Raw genomic sequence first — 6,082 nt, 5'->3', positions numbered from 1 at the left:
TACATCCCAAGCCATTTTCACAGCCCAAAGGCTTCATTTCCCCAGAAATAACACGCAAAAAGGGTGTTTCTGCATTGTACCCAAACTTCTTTGTACCAGAAGTTGCACACCCTGTGGGGGAAGAAGAAAAAAAAAAAAGTCATCGGTCACCCCAGTGCGATTTTAAAATATCAGACTGGGAAGACAGATCCTGTCCAGGCTTAGGACATCCCAGCTCAGCTCCATCATTCCCTTCTCCCCCTGTGTGACTAGGAGACTCGGTCACTCAGAAGGTCTCTGGCCCAGCTCCTGTACCAGCAGGACAGATGCAGGGCTGTGAACCATTCTGTGCCTTGAATTCCTCATTTTTAAATTTTGTGTTATCAGGGTTTTTTTTCCTTTTCTTTTTCCCCTCAAACAAGCCTCCTTTTTCTCCTGCACACATATAAGCCCATTAGTGTCTGTGCCCTTCCCAGCCCTTGGAAAGGGACCAGTTCCCAAAACCCCAAAGGGAACAAAGAACCCTCCACTTTGGTGTTGGTATGAGCCCGGGGCACAGCTCCACGGCTCTGCAGGCCCTGCTCGGGGGCAGATGCTGTGTGCTGCTGACGTTTCCAGAGAAAATGCTGTGACACATGGCCTTGTGGCTTTTTGTTCCCTGGAAGGGGAGTTCCTTGAAAACGTCCTCTTCTTATTACAGTAATTGTCCTTGATCTACCCGGAGTAATTTTGCTCATATTGACTCCCATTGTCTCCCTTTAGCCAGAAAACAGACCATCCAACGGCCATTGTTCAACCTGGAGATGTGCCAAGATTGGAAAGGGAGATAAGAAAATAGGCATTTGCAGCTGTTGTTTAGACTCAGGGCACATCCTGGACACAGCGTGGGTCTTGGAGAAAAGGTAAGTCCTTTCCCACACTGGGCTTAGCAGCAGTGTCACCCTCTGTCCGGGATGCCCGGGCAGAGCTGTGGAGCTCTTCACTGTCACCCTGGAGGCTGGATTCAGGCCCTGGTCCGGCCAAGTGCTCAAGGATTCTCTTAGTCAACGGGTCTGCAGGCAGGAGCTGGGTTATGTCCCTGGAGCGTCAAGCACAGTGGATGAATTTCCAGTCTTCTCATTGTCCACAGAAACTGGTGTGACCCAACCCCACGAGCCTGATGGCCATGCAGGCAACCCTAAACTTGATACTTTGAACCCTGAACTGAAAGAGTTACATTCAGTATCACAAAAGTAGGCAGTATAATCTATGGAGTCCACGTACTGCTGGAAATGGGAACATCCTTCAATGCCGCTCAGGGTAAAGAGCACATTGGAAATCCTTCCAGCACACAGACAGTGCGAAGAAAATCAAAATTCAGTATTTTTAAAGTGATACCAAAAGAACAAAAAAAGCATCTTTTAGCAGGAAAGTGACAGGAAGCTTCTAGTGTGTTATCTTCATGTCTGAAAAATTAGACCTACTTATATTAAACTCAGTGATGCAGTTGTGTCCTGGGGCAGTGGCAGGGGAAGATTTTGAAAAAGAAACTTCATTTTTGAAGGATTTTTATCTATTCCAAATGCCCTATTTCTGACACCTGAGAAGCGTGAAGGGGCCCAGAAGTTAAATCCAACAAAAACACAGGAAATTTCTTTGCCTTGATAGGAACCCATCAAGCTCCAAGGAATTCAGCTTAGATAACGCCTGTATGTCAGGCAGTCGGCACAGTTCTGACAGTGAAAAACCCAGGCTTTCTTGCCTTACCGATATGAACGGTCTCACTGCCTTGGGGAATGGGATTAAAAAGTCTACAGAGAACAGCAGCAGGGAAGGTGAGAGTTTTTGGGAACCATACGTGTTCAGACAGATACATGACCCTAGTCCTGAGATGACAAGGATAAGGAGAGCCATAAAGTGAAAGAGAAGCCTCTACCGAATAGAGTGAGCTCTAGAAGTGCATGATACATAGTGTGTATTTCATTAGTTTAAGTAAAAAGAAGTATTTAGCTCATCTGACCAAGCTGCTTAACTATCCATGTAAGCACAGGTTAGAGTAAGGCCATTTGGGAGCTTCAAATAAAATGAACCAGGGTTGGATTAATTTAGAGGATAACAAAGTACTAAGTCAACTAAAAAAGAAAATCGTTACAATTTAGTAAACAATCAAGGCTTTTTGTTTCTCCCTTTTCATAAAATCTAACCATACTGAAGGCAATGTACTTTTAACAATGTACTAGGAATTGCTTTAAAAAAAAATCCTAAATAGTAAATAGTTTGTTAACACAGTATTAGAATTCACTATGCCGAAGGCATGTTTATTCTGAAATGGCAGTTGAATCATCAGCAGCGGATAAAGTCTATGTCCTCTTAGTCTGGTCTCTGCTTTCAAAGCACATCAGCACAGACAAAAGGCTGGGAAGACATCCTGCACAGGAGGTATGGTATGCAGAATATATGGAAAAGCAGTAACAAGTAACTGAACTCCATAATGTTGTGATCCATTAATTGTGCAGTAATGACTGGCACATAACAGTATTTGTTGCTGTGGCTTCATACTGACCACCAGCATTCCCTAGAAAGCTGACCGCTTCCAAACTGGCTGCTATGTCCTCAACAGCTGTGAGCTTCCAAGTTGCCCAAAACAAGGACAGCTTCTTATAAATAGACAGGTTTTTTTCTCCGACTCTTCCCAATGCAGCAAAGGCAAGCTGACCCCTGGCGTCATATATTTTGAGGCTATTTTGAGGTAACCACTCTGAAAGTAGTCAGCTTTCTACAGAGCATTATTCTGTGGAGCTGCTACAGAAACACTAATCACCAACAATTGTGGCAAACCCAGTCATTACTGCAATCATAAACCTACCTTCCACACACGGCAAATACACCAGATTGTGGTGATGGGGATGCATGGAAGGAAGTTGGTACTTTGCGTTTATAAGGACAGTGGGAAAAATGGAGGGTCTAACAGCGTGTCACAAATTGTTGCCTATCTCAAAAGTTAGGTCTTTAAAATAAGTTTTCGCTCTCACTAATTCATCAGCTGATCTCTTTTTAAATTGTAATTTAAAGCCAATTTACTAGTACTTCTGTGGGGAGACTAAACCAGCAAACACTGAGTTTCTACTAATTAGCACCAATCTCCAAAGCAGGCAAAACCCCAGAGGGAAAAAATTGTTTTGTCTAAAAGGCAACTAATTGAAGCAGGATGATCTCAACACTGGGAATCATCAATTTCTAATTTTGTTATCCCTCAACACATGTTGGTTTTGGGGAAATCACAAAGGCTGTCTGATGAAAATGCGTGTGTGCACCTGCTGGGCTGAAGAGTTGCATGTGCAAATCAGGAAGCTGCAAAAAGATCAGCCAATTACACACCACATTATGCACACGCACCCACAAACACATGCACAAGTGTGGGAAGGATATATTGTGCATTTTGATATAAGCTAAAGCACACCCACAGCTCTGAAAAATCAATTTGGAAAAGTAAAGGATACAATTTCCCTACCCATATGTATTCCAGTGCTAGTGTAAAGAGTGCTCTGTGTTCCAAAGAGTTGGTTTTAAATCTCTTACAAAATAAATACGAAGAAGCAAGCTAAAGCCAGATGTCCCAGAAAGCCCAAGATCCTAGTGCAGTGCTAATAGGAAGCCTAACAGGCTGTTAGGTACTGATGCAATTCCTCCTGAAGTCTCAATCTGCTTCCACCTAGCAGCTGTTTCAGTTGGTAGGAGTCTAACTTCCATAATGCGAATAATAAGGAGAAAGTTTCAGGAACTGTAAATAACAAACAGCCAGCTTCCTGCAATTCCAGCACGCATTTATCATGTCATGCAAAAATTTACTGGATAGATAGCTATTTATAGGCTGTTGGCCAAGAAGGACCTGAACAAAGCAGCAATTTCAAAGCCAGGAGAAGCAAATAAACAGGGAAGGGACTGTCTTTTGTCTTGCAGTCATTACATCTAAATTTCCTCCTAAACAATGAAATGCATGAGAATGTGCTGCGTCAGCCAGTGAACTGTACACACTGCACCACCTACAATCACCAAATCGGTGCTCTCATCTGCCTGTTTTACAGTGTTTTGTAAACACAGCCTGTTAAACCCTTTAGCCTTCCTGCAGAGATCTTTTCATCTGACACTCAAACACAACAAACTACTGGACCCTACTCAGTAATGGTAGAGACCAGTTCTGGGGAGGAAACATTGACGAATGTCTTCTCCAACTGATAATACACAATGGTTCAGGGAGATAAAATAAAACTACTCCAAGCTGGAGTATAATCAGGACAAAATAATTCCTATGTTTACAAAAGGGGTTTTGGAGACCAGCTCTTCAGTAGCCACATAGGTTCATGACCTTAGCTTTGTATTTCACCCTGAAAAACCCCACTGTAATCTCTGTAGAACAGTGCTCCCTACCAGGAGAGTGGGATATCACCTCACCAGTACTTGCTGGATTAGAAAGCATCATCGCTTCTTCATGCAGGTATTCTGGCAGGAACTGCCGGTCAGGCTAGCAGCTAATCTCTCTCATTACCCCTTCTGTGGCGATGGGCACACACAGCCACAGAAGACACTCCACTGCTGGGCAACTTTTTCCCACCTTACCCTCATTGTAGCTACTTCCAGATCTCACAGATCCCCCACCCAAGTACTGCACACAGGGTACAAAACAACACAGTCTCTGTATGAAAGGTGGGCCACAAAGGAGTTCTGACAGCACTTCACTTGTGTTTCAGTTTTACTGACACAGAACAGACAAACTTCATATCCCCCAGTCACTGATGAATGAGCTTATCGCAATGGTTTCATCTTTTTTTGTTAAGTTCTGTTAATGGTAATGGGAAGCGGTCAAGATCACAGACTTGCACACCTATTCCTCAGAGCAGAGTTTAGACAGGCACATAACATTTACATAGCTAGGGGAGAAAGCTCCTGTCCATTTTCCTATTCAGAATCATTAAAAGTATTCTTGAATCCCCAGGCCACTTCTGTTCCAGGCTCTCGGAAACACCAGGTGTCTGCAGAGGTGTGTGTTTGGCAGTCTATAGGCCTAGCAATGCTTATTTGCTCTCCAGAAAAATCCAACATAACAGACTACTAATACATCCAACCCCCATTTTTTGCAGTCTTTCCACATTCTGGCCAATGAAATCAATAACGTACCATTTCCACACATAGTGAGCAGTAGCTGAGCTGTTCTGATTTGATGTAAACAGCCCTAAGGGGCTTCTCTTTGGAGCACTTGTCACAGGGACCAAATACAACTGCTAAAAAGGTCTGGTCACACATCTTTGCGGTTTGAGAGCTGAAAGAGAAAAAGAAGAGGGAAAGAGTGCATTCCAGTCCAGCGCAAAGCTTCCCACTACTGCTCTGCTAGCTAATGCAGCTTAGACTGTATATAGACATCTGTAGGCTGGATAATCTCTCTCTGTGATTAATCTCTCCAGCTTGATAAACTGCCACTATATGCAAGATAGTCAACATGCTCTGCAGATTATATTTTTATGAAGAAAACTACAAGGCAAAGTATATATATTTTTTATAATGTGCACTGATTGCACATCGTTATAATGTGCACTGTGCACATAGAATCACTACATGCAGGAAATTACTTTTAGTTTTTACTGAACTACTGTAAGCAGACAGTAATCAGAAATGCATAACAACAGCTGGATTTGTGAGAAATCTGCACTGATCAATATTTATTGGTTTTCCACTGCATTATTAAATAGTCAGTATTATGCACAATTTTTAAAGCTGAAAAGATGACCTAGGATTCAGTCAGCAGCTACAAACATATTTTGAACAATGTGCTGCTTGAGCAGAAATTGATGTTTCAAGCACACTGAAAGCTGGGTCATTATGAACCCACTTTTGTTCTCAAGCCAAGCGTCTCTAGGATCAAAGTACTATAATCAACAGAAAATTCAAAACTACTTGAGTCAGAAAAACAAACAAGAACAATAATGCAGTGTCATTTTTCTCTGTACATTTTTCATAGGGATAGTGGGATCTTTCGCCACTTCTAAAATGAAAGCTTTTAGCATTATTTAGACACGTACATAAATAATGAGTTTATGGTTAACAATTAGAAGAAGATATTGTAAGAGAG

The sequence above is a fragment of the Chroicocephalus ridibundus genome, chromosome 9 (genome assembly GCF_963924245.1).
Source record: "Chroicocephalus ridibundus chromosome 9, bChrRid1.1, whole genome shotgun sequence".
Taxonomy (NCBI): Eukaryota; Metazoa; Chordata; class Aves; order Charadriiformes; family Laridae; genus Chroicocephalus; species Chroicocephalus ridibundus.
This window is presented reverse-complemented; position numbering follows the sequence as displayed.